Genomic DNA, 11,761 nt, shown 5'->3' on the forward strand with positions numbered 1-11,761 from the left:
AAGACCCTTTGACAACTGTTGCCGCCAAGATGTGACAAAGGGCAGGTCAGAGACTTCTGGGTCCATAATTCTACAAGACCCTTTGACGACTGCTGTCGCCAAGATGTGACAAAGGGCAGGTCAGAGACTTCTGGGTCCATAATTTTACAAGACCCTCTGACAACTGCTGCCGCCAAGATGTGACAAAGGGCAGGTCAGAGACTTCTGGGTCCGTAATTCTACAAGACCCTTTGACAACTGCTGCCACCAAGATGTGACAAAGGGCAGGTCAAAGACTTCTGGGTCCATTATTCTACAAGACCCTTTGACATCTGTTGCCGCCAAGATGTGACAAAGGGCAGGTCAGAGACTTCTGGGTCTATTTATTCTACAAGACCCTTTGACATCTGTTGCCACCAAGATGTGACAAAGGGCAGGTCAGAGACTTCTGGGTCCATTATTCTACAAGACCCTTTGACAACTGCTGCCACCAAGATGTGACAAAGGGCAGGTCAGAGACTTCTGGGTCCGTTATACTACAAGACCCTTTGACAACTGCTGCCACCACGATGTGACAAAGGGCAGGTCAGAGATTTCTGGGTCCATTATTCTACAAGACCCCTTGACAACGGCTGTCACCAAGATTTGACAAAGGGCAGGTCAGAGACTTCTGGGTTCATTATTCTACAAGACCCTTTGACATCTGTTGCCGCCAAGATGTGACAAAGGGCAGGTCAAAGACTTCTGGGTCTGCTATTCTACAAGACCCTTTGACAACTGCTGCCGCCAAGATTTGACAAAGGTCAGGTCAGAGACTTCTGGGTCCGTTATTCTGGAAGACCCTTTGACAACTGCTGCCGCCAAGATGTGACAAAGGGCAGGTCAGAGACTTCTGGGTCAGTTATGCTACAAGACCCTTTGACAACTGCTGTCGCCAAGATGTGACAAAGGTCAGGTCAGAGACTTCTGGGTCCATTATTTTACAAGACCCCTTGACAACTGCTGCCGCCAAGATGTGACAAAGGGCAGGTCAGAGACTTCTGGGTCCATTATTCTACAAGACCCTTTGACAACTGCTGTCGCCAAGATGTGACAAAGGGCAGGTCAAAGACTTCTGGGTCCATTATTCTACAAGACCCCTTGACAACTGCTGCCGCCAAGATGTGACAAAGGGCAGGTCAGAGACTTCTGGGTTCGTAATTCTACAAGACCCCTTGACAACTGCTGCCGCCAAGATGTGACAAAGGTCAGGTCAGAGACTTCTGGGTCCATTATTCAGCAAGACCCTTTGACAACTGCTGCCGCCAAGATGTGACAAAGGTCAGGTCAGAGACTTCTGGGTCAGTTATTCTGCAAGACCCTTTGACAACTGTTGCCGCCAAGATGTGACAAAGGGCAGGTCAGAGACTTCTGGGTCCATAATTCTACAAGACCCTTTGACAACTGCTGTCGCCAAGATGTGACAAAGGGCAGGTCAGAGACTTCTGGGTCCATAATTTTACAAGACCCTCTGACAACTGCTGCCGCCAAGATGTGACAAAGGGCAGGTCAGAGACTTCTGGGTCCGTAATTCTGCAAGACCCTTTGACAACTGCTGCCACCAAGATGTGACAAAGGTCAGGTCAGAGACTTCTGGGTCAGTTATTCTGCAAGACCCTTTGACAACTGCTGCCGCCAAGATGTGACAAAGGGCAGGTCAGAGACTTCTGGGTCTATTTATTCTACAAGACCCTTTGACATCTGTTGCCGCCAAGATGTGACAAAGGGCAGGTCAAAGACTTCTGGGTCCATTATTCTACAAGACCCTTTGACATCTGTTGCCGCCAAGATGTGACAAAGGGCAGGTCAGAGACTTCTGGGTCTATTTATTCTACAAGACCCTTTGACATCTGTTGCCTCCAAGATGTGACAAAGGGCAGGTCAGAGACTTCTGGGTCTATTTATTCTACAAGACCCTTTGACATCTGTTGCCGCCAAGATGTGACAAAGGGCAGGTCAGAGACTTCTGGGTCCATTATTCTACAAGACCCTTTGACAACTGCTGCCACCAAGATGTGACAAAGGGCAGGTCAGAGACTTCTGGGTCCGTTATACTACAAGACCCTTTGACAACTGCTGCCGCCAAGATGTGACAAAGGGCAGGTCAGAGATTTCTGGGTCCATTATTCTACAAGACCCCTTGACAACGGCTGTCACCAAGATTTGACAAAGGACAGGTCAGAGACTTCTGGGTTCATTATTCTACAAGACCCTTTGACATCTGTTGCCGCCAAGATGTGACAAAGGGCAGGTCAAAGACTTCTGGGTCTGCTATTCTACAAGACCCTTTGACAACTGCTGCCGCCAAGATGTGATAAAAGGGCAGGTCAGAGACTTCTGGGTCCATTATTCTACAAGACCCTTTGACATCTGTTGCCGCCAAGATGTGACAAAGGGCAGGTTGGATCTTACTGTGCTATCACCAATATGTGATGATGATGCCCTTATCCTCACCCGGCACAGAAATGTATCCAGAAAGTTCCAGCAGACTGAGAGAGCCACTGGGGAAGGCTACACTGTTAACCTCTTCATGCCGGCACCTCCCTACCCTTTAAGGGGTTTCAGATGCCAGGAGGTGGGGCGGGCTTCAGTGTCATGTGACCACCGTGATTCACTTTCATGGCGGTCACATGATTGGAAAAGGTCCCGATCGCAAGGGGAGATCGGGACCTTTCCTTTAGACACCAGCATATGTGAGAGGAGCGTGCAGACGTTAATTGCACCCCCGCCCACACACACACATACAGTTGTGGCCAAAATTATTCAACCCCCACTGAAATTGAGTGTTTTGGCCAGTTTGACATTGCTTTTGATCATTCAGTCATCTTGCTTACATTTACATTAAAGAGGCACTTGTAGGTCAGACAAATATAACATAACAGTTATAATGAAATAACCACAAATGTCTTTTCTGTGCTCACAGCATTATCAGTTTTATTCAACCCCCAAGTGACATTCAATCTTAGTACTTAGTACAGCATCCTTTTACAGTTATAACAGCTTTTAAACGTGAAGCATAGCTTGACACAAGTGTCTTGCAGCGATCTACGGGTATCTTCGCCCATTCTTCATGGGCAAAGGCCTCCAGTTCAGTCACATTCTTAGGCTTGCGCACTGCAACTGCTTTCTTTAAGTCCCACCAGAGGTTCTCAATCGGATTTAAGTCTGGTGACTGCGATGGCCACTCCAAAATGTTCCAGCCTTTCCTCTGCAACCATGCTCTAGTGGACTTGGAGGTATGCTTGGGATCATTGTCCTGTTGAAAGGTCCAACGTCTCCCAAGCCTCAGGTGTGTGACGGACTGCATCACGTTTCCATCCAATATCTCCTGGTACTGAAGAGAATTCATGGTACCTTGCACACGCTGAAGCTTCCCTGTACCTGCAGAAGCAAAACAGCCCCAAAGCATGATTGACCCTCCACCATGCTTCACAGTAGGCAAGGTGTTCTTTTCATCATAGGCCTTGTTCTTCCTCCTCCAAACATAGCGTTGATCCATGGGCCCAAACAGTTCTAATTTTGTTTCATCAGTCCACAGAACACTATCCCACAACTTTTGTGGTTTGTCCACATGGCTTTTGGCATACTGCAGTCGACTCTTCTTATTCTTTGGAGACAGCAAGGGGGTACGCCTGGGAGTTCTGGCACGGAGGCCTTCATTACGCAGTGTGCGTCTTATTGTCTGGGCTGAAACTTCTGTACCCACATCTGACAAATCTTTTCTCAGTTCCTCAGCAGTCACACGGGGACTTCTCTCCACTCTACGCTTCAGGTAGCGCACAGCAGTCGAAGTCAGCATCTTCTTTCTGCCACGACCAGGTAGCGTTTCAACAGTGCCCTTTGCCTTGAATTTGCGAATGATGCTTCCTAAGGTGTCTCTTGGTATGTTTAACATCTTTGCAATCTTCTTATAGCCATTGCCCTTCCTGTGAAGAGAAATCACCTCTTCTCTTGTCTTCCTGGACCATTCTCTTGCCTTCACCATGTTTGTAACCACACCAGTAAATGTCTAGAAGGAGCTGAGTATCACAGTCATTTTAAAGCTGCCTAATTGGTGCTTATTATGCTTGATTGCTGCTCGGTGACATCCACAGGTGTTTTCAATACCTGATGGAAAGCACCTGTATGAACCTCTGTTCTTCAGAGTGGTAGTCTTTAAGGGGTTGAATAATTGTGGCAATGAAGAAACCACATAAGAACCATTTACTACTGTATTACATAAACAATTGATGTCATTTTAGTTGCATTTGGGTAGTTACAACGTCCTTGTAGGATTTGATTCTGAATACAATTCCAAATGTACACTATAGTCCCTAAACCCCTTTACAGCATTGGGGGTTGAATAATTTTGGCCACAACTGTACACACATACAAAATTGCTCATTTTCAGATGCACCAAACCGCATGGTGTCACCAGGGCTAGATTTAGACCTTGGGGGCACTTTAGGTTTAATAGGCCCCCTCATACACAGAGTTAAATTACATTCCCAGTGACAGTCATTTTAAAATGCACGACACAATCCCATTCTGAGGTCATGCGTATGCGGTCATAGGCCACCTTCCTTTAAAGCAGGGATCTCCAAACTGTGGCCCTCCAGCTGTTGAAGTACTACAGGTCCCATCATGCCTCAGGGTCATAGTTTGGAGACCCCTGCTTTAGAGCATAAGTGCTCCATGCGTGGTTCGCTTGAGCTGCCAAAATTCGATTTTGAAGATGATACAATATACCATTCAGAGTAAAAACTTTTACAGATGATGGCTGGCAAAACATCACATCCCAAGACACATTTAACCACTTCCCGTCCGGCCACTGTATATAAATGGCCGGACAGTGGCAGTGCAGGGACGGGTTGCCGTTCATAAACGGGGCCCGCCATTTTGGATTGTGCGTGCTCCCTGCAAAAGTTTATAAGAAAAACACTTTTTTTTTCAACATTTTTGGACATTTTCATTTATATAGCAAAAAAAATAAAAATCCCAGTGGTGAATAAATACCACTGGGTTATTTTTTTTCTTACTAAAAAGATAACTGAATACATTTTGGCCAAGATTTATGAAGAAATATTATTTATTTGCAAAATTTTATAAGAAAAACTCTTTTTTTCAAAATGTTGAGACTTTTTAATTTATATAGCAAATAAAAATAAAAATTCCAGTGAATAAATACCACAAAAATAAAGTTTTATCTGTCTCAAAAAAATGCTAAAAAATGAATATGGGTACAGTGTTGCATGACCGCACAATTGTCATTCAAAGTGCGACAGCACTGAAAACTGAAAATTGGCCTGGACAGGAAGGGGGGGAAAGTGTCCGGACATGAAGTGGTTAATAAAAATAAATTTTTTTATATTACATATTTTATATTATTTTATTATTATTTATTTTATTGCTTTATATATTTTTTTTACATTGTTTTATTTTATTTTTGTATAGAGAGGCCCCTTCTATCAGGGGGCCCACGGCAATTGCCCTCTTTTTTCCCTGCATGAATCATTAACAATATCTATGTTAACAATTCTGACTTTTAACTACTGTCTGTAATAAACAATGTCACGACAGACAAGGATATTTCCGAGACAGGGATTCCTTCGTTTCTAGCTTGGTTCATTGATGATAATTAAAATGATTTCAAAATACAGTTTAGTAAAAAGAAAACGCAAAATGGTGCAAACAAAATATATACAGAAAAAAAGATATTACAACAGAAACAAACAATGTTACAACAACAAAACAAAGAGGAATCAAGGATGAAAGCTGAACCTTTAATATACCATTGAATGCAATTTGTTATATCTGTTTGATAAAAAAAAAAAATAAAAAAAATTCTCCTGCCAGAAATTGTGTCAACTGACAACTCCCTGAGATCTCTGTATTTGCTGCAGTTTACCTTGTTCACAGCTCTGTGGACTACAGATCCCCTCTCCTCTCTTATGGAGATCAATAGGGTGTTCTATATCCTGGGGCAACAATTCTGCTCCTCCATAGATACATGGATGGTGAGGACTGACCCTTGTTATTACTGCATTACTTGCAGGACTCACCAGGTGAAAACAAAGGAAAAAGCCTATAGAATGAAAACTAATACAGTCACCACATATTTTATTTATTTATTTCAGGTACTTATATAGCACCGCCAATTTACACAGCTCTTTACATATATATTGTACATTCACATCAGTCCCTAACCCTCAAGGGGCGTACAATCTAAGGTCCCTAACCCTCAAGGGGTGTACAATCTAAGGTCCCTAACTCACATTCATCCAGGGGCGGACTGACCATTTGGGAACTAGGGCACTGCCCAAGGGCCCGGGGTCAGTAAGGGGCCCCATGAGATGCCCCTGGTACCTTTTTCAAAGGCTTTTTTGGGTGTGGTTTGAGTTTGGGCGAGGACACAGGGTCCCCATGATCCCCTATTTCTCAGGGGCCCCATGAGTTGTCAGTCCGCCCCTGCATTCATCCATACACATACTAGGGCCAATTTAGTCAGGAAGCAAATCACCTACCAGCATGTCTTTGGAGTGTGGGAGGAAACTGGAGTACCCAGAGGAAACCCACGCAGGCACACTCCAGGCAGGTGGTGCCGTGGCTGGGATTCGAATCAATGACCCGAGTACTGCCAGACGGAAGTGTTAACCACTCATGCATTTATATTTTTATTCCTGGGTTTAGATACAATTTAGCATTTTTTAAATAAATACACATGACTTTTCTAAGCCCTCCATAACTAACACTGACTAAAGGAGCTTGGAAGAAATGGGGAGGGTCTAGCTAGGACTGAACTAACTAGCACTAAACAGAAGGGTGGACAGAGGGAAAAACCAAAATCATTTATGTACGTAAACATTACACCATGCACAGCTGCACCAGATTCTGCATACTCCAGGTATAGTAAATCCGTCCCCACTGAGTCCAGTAGAACATTAAGAAGAGTAATACTGTGCTAGCCTTCATGTCAATAGCCCTGGGAGAAGGACAGATATGAGATTCACACACAAGAATATAAAAGTCTATTTCCAGCCCGGTCACTGCAGATACTTAAAACTAATGAAAATGACAGAATAAATGGTATAAATGGCAAAAAATGAATGTGTATTTTTCTCTGATTATTATTATTATACAGGATTTATATATTATTATTATCATTATTATACAGGATTTATATATTATTATTATTATTATTATTATTATACAGGATTTATATATTTATTATTATACAGGTATTATATTATTATTATACATGATTTATATATTTATTATTATACAGGTATTATATTATTATTATTATTATACAGGATTTATATATTATTATTATTATTATTATACAGGATTTATATTATTATTATTATTATACAGGATTTATATTGTTATTATTATTATTATTATTATACAGGATTTATATTGTTATTATTATTATTATACAGGATTTATATATTATTATTATACAGGATTTATATTGTTATTATTATACAGGATTTATATATTCTTCTTCTTCTTATTATTATTATTATACAGGATTTATATTGTTAGTATTATTATTATTATTATAAAGGATTGATATATTATTATTATACAGGATTTATATATTATTATTATTATACAGGATTTATATTGTTATTATTATTATTATTATTATACATGATTGATATATTATTATTATTATTATTATACAGGATTTATATATTATTATACAGGATTTATATATATTATTATACAGGATTTATATAGAGCCAACAGTTTGCTCGGCGCTTTACAATATAACAGGAGACAATACAGCAACAATACAGTTCAATACAAGACGGATAGGAGGGCCTGATCCTGGGAGCTTACAATCTAAGATAGAAAGTTTCTTAAGAACTGAGTCTTCATAATCTCTAGTAAAAATATAAAAATAGAAAAGTTAATGTTCAGTCGACAAGGAAAAGTACATTTCTCTTTATTTTTTTTATGATACAAAGACTTTATTTGTATATTGCACCACTGTCTACGAGAAGGAACACAGGTCATGGACTTTGCTAAAACTGCCTCCTGCAATGGCATCTTCCCTCTGAGCACTAGGTAGGGTAGAATCCACAAAGAACCTTTTTTTTTTTAACTCAAACATAAACATAAAATACACGTAGTCCTCAGTGGCTTAAATAAGAGAACTCTGTCAACACCTAATACTGGTCAGAGAGTTTTGGGTTTGTAAAGACCCTTTTTCTAGCTAAAAGCACACAACAATGTGTTAAGTCAAAGATCATTACTGTCTAGATACCCACAGCAAATTTAGCATCGTTATTATCGGTGAGTTAACTGGACAATAACTTTGACTTATTTGCGTTCCTAAATCATTTTCAGACTTTTTTTTAACTGGCGCCTCCCGGCCCTTTAAGGGTTTCAGAAGCCGGGAGGCAGGGCGGGGTTAAAGGTCATGTGACGCCTGTGACAGGCTGTCACTGCGGTCACATGATTGGGAACGGTCCCGATCAAAAGAGGAGATCGGGACCTTTCCGTGAGTACCGGACATGTGTGCTGGGAGCGCGCAGGGCGTGCTCTCTCAGCACATATATCTTTTTTTAAGAGAAAGCAAATGTGCAGCTGCTCAGCATCTAGGCCCAGACGCCGGGAGGCCGCACATTTGCGTTCGGCCGGCGTGAAGAGGTTAAAGACAAACACTACTGTGCAAATGTTTTAGGCAGGTGTAAAAAAATACTGTAAATGAAGAATGCTTTAAAAAAAAAAGAAGTGTTCATAGTTTATTTTATCAATGACCAAAATGGAAAATAAATCCAAAGCAAATCCATATTTGTTGTGACCACCCTTTGTCTTCAAAACAGAATCAAGGCACACAGTTTCTGAAGGAACTCAGCAGGTAGGTTGTTGCAAACATCTTGAAGAACTAAGCACAGATCTTCTGTGGATGTAGGCTGCCTCATATCCTTCTGTCACTTCATGTAATCCCATACGGACCCCATGATGGTGAGCTCTGTGAGGGCCAAACCATCACTTCCAGGACTCCTTGTTCTTCTTTATACTGAACATTGTTCTTAATGACTTTGGCTGTATGTTTGAGGTCGTTGTCCTGCTACAGAATAAATGTGGAGCCAATCACATTCCTCCCTGATGGTATGGCATGATGGGTAAATATCTGCCTGTATTTTTCAGCCTTGAGGACACCATTGATTCTCACCAAATCTCCAACTCCATTTGAAGAAATGCAGCCCCAAACTTGCAAGGAACCTCCACCATGCTTCACTTTTGCCTACAGACACTCAAAGGTGAACCAACTGCTTCCTGCTACAGCCAAATGCTTCAAATGTTGACTCATCAGTCCAGAGCATCTACTGCCATTTTTCTTCACCCCAGTTCCTACATTTTCATGCATAGTTGAATCACTTAGCCTTGTTTCCACGTCGGGGGTATGGCTTTTTGGCTGCTGTTCTTCCATGAAGACCACTTCTGGCCAAAATTCTCCAGACAGTAAATGGGTGTACCTGGGTCGCAGTGGTTTCTGCCATTTCCATGCTGATGGCACTGCTGGACATATTCCAGTATCAAAGGGAAGTAAACATCATGTATCTTTCATCTGCTGCTTTACATCCGTGGCTGACCACTGCATCTATGGTCCTCAACATTGTTGCTTTGTGCTTCTTCAAAGAGCTTGAGCAGCACATCTTGAAACCCCAGTCTGCTTTGAAGTCTTTGCCTGGGAAAGAACTTGCTGATGCAGCAAGTGGTTTTCTGGCCAGGCTACCTTGTGTTTTGTTGCTGTGCTTAGTCATGCCATGGTGCATGACCTGTGACATGAAATTGTCTTCCACAACCTCACCTTAGCATCTGAGTTTAGTAGCACCTTAGTAGCAGAGTTCCTTACCCAGTTATAAGCCTCTTGCACAGATGTTTCTGTTTCAGTTAATGCAGGGGTTAAAATTTTGAGTACAGACCTACTAGCCGGTCACAAAAATTACTCTCCACCAGTTGCCCCACCCAACCCCACCCCCAGTCCACCCAAACCCCACCCCCGGCCCGCCCCCAACCACGCCCCTTAAAGCTTATGAAATTACATTTTTCTTTAGAATAAATAGTCCAAAATATAAAACTGTACACAGTAATGTATATCCCAGCTCCCCTGTACTCCATTATAGTGATAGGACATGTTGTATACAGTACTTACTGTCCCCCCGGAGTCCCCCGTGGCAGTGGAGAGGGTGTCTCCTCTCAGTGGAGGAGAGCGGACCTCTCCTGCACCTGTTCCCTCGGCGGCAGTGCCGCAGAAGCCGGAAACCGGAAGTTGTAAACCGGAACTCGGCTTCACAATGAGGCTTGGAGCGCAGGTGCAGTCGCTCCATGCTTCATCTGTGCTCACCGCTCGCTGCCGCTCGCCACAGAGGAATTTCTCCTCGCATTTGGCGAGCGGACGAGTGGCTTTTTCAAGCCCTGAGTTAATGACTGTGTTTCAACCTACATATGAAATTGATGATCATTAGCACCTGCTTACTATAACTAGTTAATCCTACACCTGACTCTAACTCCCGAGTCACACTGGATGCGATATTGCCACGCTAATTGCATACCATGCAACTTGAAAATCGCATGCCAAGTGACACCCTATTGTCTGCAATTACAGCGGTCATATCAGTACAGTTCCGACTTGGTTGGAGCTGCACCGATTTCTAAAGTAGTACATGCACTACTTTTGGTGCGATTTGCATAGACATCTGACAGATGTCTTGCAAATCGCACCTGAAATCGTCATGTCACCCAACTTTGAACTCGTGCGACTTCACTGTAAGTCGCACAATTTCAAAGTCAGGTTTGATGTGACCAGGGTGTTATCCTACAAAATCCCTGACTTTATACTGGTTTGAAACCATAGGGTAGTCACACCAAATATGGATATGATTTAGATTTTTCTTCTGTTTGCTGCTATTTATAAACTGATAAAAATTAACAATTAAAATATATATTGTGGAAAGCAATCCTACTTTACAGCGCTTCTTCACAACTGCCTAAACTTTTTGCATAGTACTGCTGTTTTTTTTTCATTTGGTACAATTTTTTATTAAAAAGGAAAAAAAGAAACAATTTTTAATATAGGCTGAAAAATGTCAAAACATTTTTTTTTTTTGCTGTTTTGATCTATTTTGTGTTCTGAAATATTGTTAATATTGTTTTGTTGAAGACATTAAGGTTTTTTTTTTTTTAAATAAGCACAAGGGTTATTACTTACATTCAGTGCAAAGTGTCCCTGGTGCTGCTGGCTGGTCTCTTAGTTGAAATCCAAAGTCCTCCCCATCCATGGTGCTGCAGGGGGTTAATACAGCAGCTGGACCTGACAAAAACCACTCATCAAGAGAGCCAATTATGCCCACTTTTTCCGCCCCCTCCTATATTCATAGAACTGGACTATAGCTTTCTTCAATGATAAGCGACCTCTGAATGTAGGAATGACAGATGCTTGAAGAGCCCTCCATTTATAGCCCACTTCTCATTGATGGAAGCTTTAGTGCTGCTACTATGAATAGAGGAGGGGGGTGGAAAGGACAGGTATAGTCGGTACTCTTGATAGGTCTGGATGATCATATTAACCCCTGCTACACCAGAAGATTACGCGGGTATTGTTTGGGTCATCAGAGACCTTTGGATTTCAACTACGAGACCAGCCATCAGCACAGGGCACGCTTCTCATTGAATGTAGTGTCCCTTGTGCTATTTTTTTTAATTTAACCAAACTTTAAATACTCTGCTTAGATTTTTATTATGG

The sequence above is a fragment of the Staurois parvus genome, unplaced genomic scaffold (assembly GCF_062004578.1).
Source record: "Staurois parvus isolate SC_StPar_1 unplaced genomic scaffold, SC_StPar_1.0 ptg001642l, whole genome shotgun sequence".
NCBI lineage: Eukaryota > Metazoa > Chordata > Amphibia > Anura > Ranidae > Staurois > Staurois parvus.